This window comes from Triticum aestivum, chromosome 1B (assembly GCF_018294505.1).
Source record: "Triticum aestivum cultivar Chinese Spring chromosome 1B, IWGSC CS RefSeq v2.1, whole genome shotgun sequence".
Lineage (NCBI taxonomy): Eukaryota > Viridiplantae > Streptophyta > Magnoliopsida > Poales > Poaceae > Triticum > Triticum aestivum.
The window spans coordinates 198,454,920-198,465,464 of record NC_057795.1 but is presented as its reverse complement, the minus strand read 5'-3'; positions in this window follow the sequence as shown (position 1 = coordinate 198,465,464).

Genomic DNA, 10,545 nt, shown 5'->3' with positions numbered 1-10,545 from the left:
GTTGATAAGAAATTAAATGTTATCCATTATGCTAGTAAGACTCTAGACAATGCTCAAAGAAATTATGCTACTACCGAAAAGGAACTTTTAGCAGTTGTATTTGCTTGTGATAAATGTAGACCCTATATTGTTGATTCTAAAGTAACTATTCACACAGATCATGCTGCTATTAAATATCTTATGGAAAAGAAAGATGCAAAACCTAGACTTATTAGATGGGTTCTCCTGCTGCAAGAATTTGATTTACATATTGTTGATAGAAAAGGAGCTGAGAACCCCGTTGCAGACAACTTATCTAGGTTAGAGAATGTTCTTGATGACCCACTACCTATTGATGATAGCTTTCCTGATGAACAATTAAATGTCATAAGCACTTCTCGTAGCCCTCCATGGTATGCTGATTATATTGTTGCTAAATTTATACCACCTAGCTTCACATACCAACAAAAGAAAAAGTTTTTCTATGACTTGCGACATTACTTTTGGGATGACCCACATCTTTATAAAGAAGGAGTAGATGGTGTTATTAGACGTTGTGTACCTGAGCATGAACAGGAACAGATCCTACGCAAGTGTCACTCCGAAGCTTATGGAGGATACCACGCTGGAGATAGAACTGCACATAAGGTATTGCAATTTGGTTTTTATTGGCCTACTCTCTTCAAGGATGCCCGTAAGTTTGTGTTGTCTTGCGATGAATGTCAAAGAATTGGTAATATTAGTAGACGTCAAGAAATGCCTATGAATTATTCACTTGTTATTGAACCATTTGATGTTTGGGGCTTTGATTATATGGGACCTTTTCCTGCCTCTAATGGATATACTCATATTTTAGTTGCTGTTGATTACGTTACTAAGTGGGTAGAAGCTATTCCAACTAGTAGTGTTGATCATAGCACTTCTATTAAAATGCTTAAGGAAGTTATTTTTATGAGGTTTGGAGTCCCTAGATATTTAATGACTGATGGTGGTTCACACTTTATTCATGGTGCTTTCCGTAAGATGCTTGCTAAATATGACGTTAATCATATAATTGCATCTCCATATCACCAGCAGTCTAGTGGTCAGGTAGAATTGAGCAATAGAGAGCTCAAATTAATTTTGCAAAAGATTGTCAATAGGTCTAGAAAGAATTGGTCCAAGAAACTTGATGATGCATTATGGGCCTATAGAACTGCATATAAAAATCCTATGGGTATGTCTCTGTATAAAATGGTTTATGGAAAAGCTTGTCACTTACCTCTCAAACTAGAACATAAGGCATACTGGGCTATTAAAGAGCTCAACTATGGTTTCAAACTTGCCGGCGAGAAGAGGTTATTTGATATTAGCTCACTTGATGAATGGAGAACCCAAGCTTATGAAAATGCCAAGTTGTTTAAAGAAAAGGTTAAAAGATGGCATGACAAAAGGATACAAAAGCGTGAGTTTAATGTAGGTGATTATGTATTGCTATACAGCTCTCGTTTAAGATTTTTTTCAGGAAAACTTCTCTCTAAATGGGAAGGTCCCTATGTTATCGAGGAGGTCTATCGTTCCGGTGCAATAAAAATCAACAAATTCGCAGGCACAAATTCGAAGGTGGTAAACGGTCAAAGGATCAAGCACTATATCTCAGGTAATCATATAAATGTTGAAACTAATGTTATTGAAACCGTAACCCCGGAGGAATACATAAAGGACACTTTCCAGAACGTTCCAGACTCCGAAAAGGAATAGGTATGTGGTACAGTAAGTAAACCGACTCCAAAACAATTTTTAAGGCAATATTTCTCCGTTTTGGAATATTTAGAAAAATAGAAAAATAAGTAGCAGTCCGGGGAGGACACGAGGCCTCCATGAGGGTGGAGGGCGCGCCCTACCCCCCTGGGCGTGCCCCCTACCTCGTGAGCACCTCGTGTGCCTTTCGGACTCCGTTTCCTTGCACAATACGTATTTTGGTCGGTAAAAAATCATTATATATTCTCCCAAAGGTTCTGACTCTCGTATCACGCAAATATCCTCTGTTTTTGTTTCGAGCTATTTCCATTGCAGATTTAGAACACCATGACTTCTCCCTCCAACAACGAAGACAAGGATGCTTGGCTATTGAAGATAGAGTTGAAAAGAGAGGAACCATAAGAGATCAACAAGGATGAAAGGATCAAGAAGGCCATGGAGGTTCAAGCTCTGGTGGTGAAAGAAGAAGACATCCCTCAACCCTTACCTAACCTTTTCACTCCAACAGATATTGAAGCTTTCAAGATGATTGAGTTAGCCCGCATACAGAACAAGTATCTCAAATATGAGAATATTTTGTTGAAGGATGATATTACTGGGCTCAAGGGCATTATCCGCAAGTTGGAGGAGCTTTTACGCTCGATGTGCAATTATCCACCATCATCATCACCACCTCCATCACCTCCGAGGACATAATCACATGGGTATGGGCACTCCCCTTGGCAACTGCCAAGCTTGGGGGAGGTGCCCTGGTATCGTATCACCATCACAACTCCTATCTTTACCGTTTTTCTTAGTTCGATCCTTTTAGTAGTATCTTGATTTAGTAGAATAAAGTCATGGCATGATCTAGTTTTGAGTTTTGCTTTATGATCCTTCTTTATAATCGAGTCCGTGAGCTATATAATAATGATTAGTGTTGAGTCAAGGGCTTGAGTATTTTGCCATGATCTTGGGTGATTAGAAGAAAAAGAATAAAAGAATCAAAGAGTTCATATTGATCTTAGTGAAATTAATGACTCCACATAGAAAGAGTATGATGATTAAAAGTTGTTCGGAGTTGGCAAATATAGATTTGGTCATTGTTGCAATTAATAGGAAGTAATAAGGAAAGAGAGTTTTCACATATAGATATATTATCATTGACATCTTTTATGATTGGGAGCACTCATTAAAATATGACATGCTAAAGAGTTGATGTTGGACAAGGAAGACAACATAATGAGTTATGTTTTCTTACATCTGAGATAAAGTATGTTGTCATGGATCCTCTACCGTGTTGAGCTTGCCTTTCCCCCTCATGCTAGCCAAATTCTCAGCACTAAGTAGAAATACTACTTGTGCTTCCGAATACCCTTAAACCAGTTTTGCCATGAGAGTCCACCATATCTACCTATGGATTGAGTAAGATCCTTCAAGTAAGTTGTCATCGGTGCAAGCAATAAAAATTGCTCTCTAAATATGCATGACTTATTAGTGCGGAGAAAATAAACTTTGTACAAACTTGTTGTGGACACAATAAAAGCGACGGACTGCATAATAAAGGTTCACATACAAGGGGCAATATAAAGTGACGTTATTTTGCATTAAGATTTTGTGCATCAACCCTAAACGCGCATGACAACCTCTGCTTCCTTCTGCGAAGGGCCTATTTCTAATTATTATCCTCTACCTTATGCAAGAGTCACGGTGATCTTCACCTTTCCTTTTTCATTTTATCCTTTGGCAAGCTCAGCATGTTGGAAAGAACATGATATATATATATATATAATTGGATGTAGGGGAGCATGAATTATTATTGTTGACATTACCCTTGAGGTAAAAGGTTGTGGGGCAAAACTATAATCCCCTATCTTTCTCTGTGTCCGATTAAAACTCCGTAACCACAAGTATTGCGTGAGTGTTAGCAATTATGAAGGACTAAGTGATAGTTGAGTATGTGGACTTGCTTTTAAGCTCTAACATAGACTCTTTCCAATGTTATGATAAATTGCAATTGCTTCAGTGACTGAGGGTATAATTTGTTGGTGCTCAATAAGGTTTCTGATTCATACTTTGGCTTTGTGAAAAGATCATCACTTTGAACATGAGTAATCATATGACAAAATCTATTTATGTTGCTGTTATGGAAATAATCATGATGCCTTCATGTCCATATTTTATCTTTATCGACGCCTCTACCTCTAAACATGAGAACATATTTATTGTTATCGACTTTTCGCTTGAGGACAAGCGAGGTCTAAGCTTGGGGGAGTTGATACGTCCATTTTGCATCATGCTTTTATGACAATATTTATTGCATTATGGGCTGTTATTTCACGTTATGTCACAATTCTTATGGCTATTCTCTCTGATTTTACAAGGTTTACATGAAGAGGGAGAATGCCGGCAGCTGGAATTCTGGGTTGGAAAAGGAGCAAATATTGAAGGCCTATTCTGCGCAACTCCAGAAGTCCTGAATCTCCACGGAATACCTTAAAATAAATAAATAAAAATCATCGCCAAAGATGAAGGCCAGGGGGCCCACACCCTGCTCATGAGGGTGGGGGGGCGCCCTCCCCCCTGGGCGCGCCCCCCTACCTCGTGGGCCCCCTGGTGGCTCTCTGACGCCCATATTCTCCTATATGAAGTCTTTTGATGAGAAAAAAATAGAAGGCAACCTTTTGGGATGAGACTCCGCCGCCACGAGGCGGAACCTTGGCGGAACCAATCTAGGGCTCTGACAGAGCTGTTCTGCCGGGGACACTTCCCTCCGGGAAGGGGAAATCATCACCATCGTCATCACCAACGCTCCTCTCATCAGGAGAGGCCAATCTCCATCAACATCTTCACCAGCACCATCTCATCTCCAAACCCTAGTTCATCTCTTGTGTCCAATTCTTGTCTTCAAGTCCGGGATTGGTGCTAGTAGGTTGCTAGTAGTGTTGATTACTCCTTGTAGTTGATACTAGTTGGTTTATTTGGTGGAAGATCATATGTTTAGATCCTTTATGCACATTATTATCCCTCTGATTATGAACATGAATATGCTTTGTGAGTAATTACGTTTGTTCCTGAGGACAAGGGAGAAGTCTTGCTATTAGTAGTCATGTGAATTTGGTATTCGTTCGATATTTTGATAAGATGTATGTTGTCTAGCCTCTAGTTGTGTTATGTGAACGTCGACTACATAACACTTCACCATTATTTGGGACTAGGGGAAGGCATTGCGAAGTAATAAGTAGATGATGGGTTGCTAGAGTGACAGAAGCTTAAACCCTAGTTTATGCGTTGCTTTGTAAGGGGATGATTTGGAACCATATGTTTCATGCTATGGTTAGGTTTACCTTAATACTTTTGTTGTAGTTGCGGATGCTTGCAATAGAGGTTAATCATAAGTGGGATGCTTGTTCAAGTAAGAACAGCACCCAAGCACCGGTCCACCCACATATCAAATTATCAAAGTACCGAACGCGAATCATATGAGTGTGATGAAAACTAGCTTGACGATATTCCCATGTGTCCTCGGGAGCGCTTTTCCTATCATAAGAGTTTGTCCAGGCTTGTCCTTTGCTACAAAAAGGATTGGGACATCTTGCTGCACTTTATTTACTTTTGTTACTTGTTGCTCGTTACACTTTATCCTATCACAAAACTATCTGTTACCACTTATTTCAGTACTTGCAGAGAATACCATGCTGAAAACCGCTTATCATTTCCTTCTGCTCCTCGTTGAGTTTGACACTCTTACTTATCGAAAGGACTACGATAGATCCCCTATACTTGTGGGTCATCACCCATCAAAGTGAATAGTCCAATATGTGTTATCTGGCTTCTCCTCAGGTGCCTGCAAATCTGTCCAATCATTGATAAAGTCCACCAAGGCTTGAGACTTAATAGTAGTACGTGGCATATACTTCAAACCATGAGGCCCAAGCTCAATAGCCCACTTGGCGACTCGTCATGTGGCTTCCCTGTTCTGGATGATGTCTCCCAAGGGGGCAGAACTTACCACAGTTATAGGATGACTTTGGAAGTACTGCTTCAGCTTCTGGCTTGCCATAAACACTCCGTAAACAAGTTTCTGCCAATGTGGATACCTTTGTTTAGACTCAATGAGCACCTCACTGATATAGTAAACCGGCCGTTGAACCGGATGTTCCTTTCCAGCCTCCTTACGCTCCACCACGATGGCAACACTAACGGCTCGTGAATTAGCAGCCACATATAACAGCAACGGCTCTTTATCAATGGGAGCCGCAAGGACCGGTGGCTCAGACAACTGTCTCTTTAAATCTTCAAAGGCAGTATCAGCAGCATCACTCCAGACAAAAGTGTCCGTTTTCTTCATCATCTGATACCGCGGTAGGGCCTTCTCACCTAGCCGGCTTATGAACTGGCTTAAAGCAGCAACATGACCCGCCAGTCGCTGAACATCATTGATGCACGCCGGCTTAGTCAGAGAGGTAATTGCCTTGATCTTCTCTGGATTAGCTTCAATGCCTCTGTTTGTGACCAGAAAACCCAAGAGCTTGCCTGCGGGCACACCAAATACACACTTGGCCGGGTTAAGCATCATCTTATAAACCCGGAGATTATCAAAGGTCTCTTTCAAGTCAGATATCAAGGTTTCCTTCTCTCTGGACTTTACCACAATGTCATCTACATAAGCATGAACATTGCGCCCGATTTGATCGTGGAGACAGTTCTGTACACATCGCTGATAAGTCGCCTGAGCACTCTTGAGCCCAAATGGCATAGATACATAACAGAAGGCTCCAAACGGAGTGATGAAAGCCGTCTTCTCCTGGTCCTTAACTGCCATCTTGATCTGATGATAACCAGATTAAGCATCCAAAAAACTCAAAAGCTCGCAACCCGCCGTAGCATCAATGATTTGATCAATACGGGGGAGAGAAAAGGGATCAGCCGGACAAGCTTTATTGAAGTCCGTGTAATCCACACACATCCGCCAGGTGCCGTTCTTCTTGAGCACGAGCACCGGGTTAGCCAACCACTCCGGGTGAAAAACTTCAATAATAAACCCAGCCGCTAAGAGCCGGGTGACTTCCTCTCCAATAGCTTTCCGTCTCTCTTTGTTGAACCGTCGAAGAAACTGCCTGACTGGCTTATACTTCGGATCAATATTAAGAGTGTGCTCAACGAGTTCTCTCGGTACACCCGGCATGTCAGAAGGTTTCCATGCAAAGATGTCCCGGTTCTCACGGATGAACTCGATGAGCGCGCTTTCCTATTTAGGATCCAAATTGGCACTGATACTGAACTCGATGAATCACCTGGATTGAAATCCACAAGTTTGGTTTCGGCAGCCGACTTAAACTTCATAGCTGGGTCATGCTCAGTGGTTGGCTTCTTTAGAGAGGTCATATCCGCCGGGTCAACATTATCTTGATAAAACTTCAGCTCCTCTGCTGCACAAACAGACTCAGCATAAGCCGTGTCGCCCTCTTCACATTCCAGGGCTACCTTTCGACTCCCATGCACGGTGATGGTGCCCTTGTGACCCGGCATCTTAAGCTGCAGATAAACATAACACGGTCGTGCCATGAACTTGGCATAAGCCGGCCGTCTAAATAGAGCATGATATGGACTCCTGATTTTGACCACCTCAAACGTCAATTTCTCAGCCCTGGAATGATATTCATCTCCAAAGGCCACTTCCAGTTCAATCTTGCCAACTGGGTAAGCCGATTTACCAGGAACCACTCCATGAAAAACAGTGTTGGACGTCTTCAAATTTTTATCAGTTAACCCCATGCGCCGAAAGGTCTCATAATAGAGGATATTAATGCTGCTACCCCCGTCCATGAGTACCTTAGTGAATTTATATCCACCAACCTGAGGTGCTACCACCAAGGCTAACTGACCCGGATTATCAACCCGAAGGGGGTGATCTGCCCTGCTTCATACAACGGGCCGTTCTGACCACCTCAAATAACGGGGAACCGCCGGCTCAACAGAATTCACGGCCCTCTTATGAATCTTCTGGTCAAGTTTGCACAAGCTGGTGGTGAACACATGATACTGCCCACTATTTAGCTGCTTCGGATGGCTTTGATAACCCGACTGCTGCTGTTGTTGCTCCCCTTGACCAGACTGCTGTTGATTATAACCGCCTTGATGTCCCTGGAAACCGGAGTTTGAACCGCCACCCGGGCCATGAAAGCCACCAGCTCCTGAGCCGCCGCCTGACCCATGATTGCCATCAAACATGTTGGAGTTTTTGAAAGCCTTCATGATCGCGCAATCTTTCCATAAGTGGGTGGCGGGTCGTTCTCGGGTGCCGTGTCTCGGGCAAGGCTCATTGAGTAGCTGCTCAAGAGATGGGCCTGACCCGCTAGATCTAGGGGGCGGTTTTCCCTTATGTCTCTGATTATTACCCTGCGCATTGGCATTGGCCACAAACTTCGGGTTACCCTCCACCTTACGCTTATTGCCTCCTTGATTCATCGGGTTATGCTGCTAGCCCTTTCCATTGTCGTTCTTCTTTCCCTTCCCTCTCCTTTCCTCATCAGACGCGGGATCCTTGGTACTATCAGAGTCGGCCTATTTGACTAAAGCTGCCATCAGCATACCCATGTCGTTGCAATCACGCTTAAGGCGCCCCAGTTTCTGTCACAGCGGCTCAAAGCGACAGTTCTTTTCTAACATAAGGATTGCAGAGCCGGCATCCATCTTGTCAGATGAATGTATTATCTCCTTGACCCGGCGTACCCAGTGAGTCGTGGATTCACCCGCCTCCTACTTACAATTTTTCAAATCCACAATCGACATAGATTGCTTGCAAGTGTCCTTGAAGTTCTGGATGAACCGGGCCTTTAGCGCTGCCCACGAATTAATGGAATTGGGTGGCAAGCCCTTTAACCAAGACCGGGCCATTCCATCTAACATCATGGTGAAGTACTTAGCCATTGTTGCGTCGCTGACCTCCAACAGCTCCATGGCCATCTCATAACTTTCAATCCACGCTCCGGGCTATAAGTCGGCCGTGTAATTAGGTACCTTTTGAGGTCCCTTGAAGTCCTTGGGCAAACGTACATTACGCAGAGCCGGTACCAAACAAGGAACACCGTCGGTTCTAGTAGCCACTCCCGTCTCAATGGAAGTCGTCGGATACTCTGGAAAATCTTGATGAGCCGTCTGTTGAGCCGCTAGCTGAGCCACCCGCTCGTTCTCTTGACGTATTCGGTCTTGCACCGAATTATATCCACCCGGCTGGTTATGGCGCTGGGCGTTGCTTGACAAAGCTTCTGACTCCATGTGCCTGCTGTAACTTGGACTCCGGTTTTGACGAGGTAGTGCTAACCAAGGCGGAGGAGTTGAATGAATCCTGTCCCGGCTATAAGAATAAGTCTCTTGCTGAACCAGGGCCGTCTGGATAAGTTCTCTGACCCTCTAGGTCTCCACCGCTGTCGGGTCATCACCGTCCATTGGGAGAGCCGCCAAGCGCGCCGATGGTGCGATCAAGTTCTCCATGGGGTTGGAAAAGTGACCCGGCGGTATCGGCACGTAACGGGGCGGTGCCATGCTCCCATGAGGAGGTACCATCTCCCGAGGCTGAGTCGGTCCTCCTGTTCCGGCTGTCATAAACTGATTTGCATCTGGCGGGTTACTTGGGCCGGCTCCGGGTGTAGCAAAAAGTTTCCGAGGATCATAAACCGGAGGTAAACGGGATTGGGTTTTCTGATGTCTCCTCCTCATCACCTTGTTAGACGCGTTTAGGCTCATCGTGAGCTGGTAGGCTTCTGACTGCAGTCGTTGTGCCCGTGCATCCAAAGCCGCCCGTTCTGTGGCTAACCTGGTGTCCTCAGCTGCCAAGGCCTCCTTGGCCCGAGCTATCTCCTCACGCACCCGTGCCACCTCCGCGTCATGCTCATCTTTTTTGCAGGAATAACCGTGGCGGTTAACAGGGTCGTAAGCTTATCCATGAGATCTATCAGCACCTGAGCTGGTGGGCGCACAGGGCCTCCTGCCCCGGCTGCTCCTATCCTGGACGTTATTGCTGTAGCGGTTGTAGAGTTTTGGCCGGGTTGAGTCCTAGCCATGAAGACTCCTGCCCATCTTGGCGGCTTATAGGGGTCCGAAATACTAGTGCCATCGGAACAGCCCCCAAGCACGCTGTCTTGCACTTGGTACAGCGAATCTATTGAACCGGTGGACGAATCATCGTCCGAGAGGACGGCCGTCTCACCACCATCTTCAGATCCTTCAGAAAGTTCCTCTCCGTGGATGCATCCCACGAAGGCACGCTTCATGGCGGGTTGAACTCGGGTCTTTCTCCCATGCTGAGCCGTCTCGACGAGGTCGGTGCAGTTGTCCGGCTCAGGGCCCGGCTCACCAATCCGGCCGATGAAGACGTGGATTCCGCCAAAGGGGACCCGGTACCCGTACTCAATTGAGCCAGCGTCGGGGCCCCAGCCTTCATCGTCGATGTAGATCTTGCCGCGACGACTCTTGGTCATCCGGCCCACTGCGTATCCCTTGAGCCCTTAGAAGTTGCCCTTCAAGAACTCAAAACCACCGTGCGATGGCCCCATGGTGGGCACCAACTGTCGTGGAATTGTCACGTCAGATGTCCTAGTGAAAGGACTTAGTTGTGGAGCCATCGCAACTAGGAAGCTTGAAGGGCTTAATCAGGACAAGAGACACGAGAGGTTATACTAGTTCGGCCCCTTACGGTGAAGGTAAGGCCTACGTCTAGTTGGGTTGGTATTGCTTGATGTTTCAATGACCATGGAGCGAGATACGCTATGCCCGGTTCTCGATGAGTTGTTTCTTGCCCTAAGCCGCCAGCGGGTCGTCCCCTTATATACATGGGTGGACGCC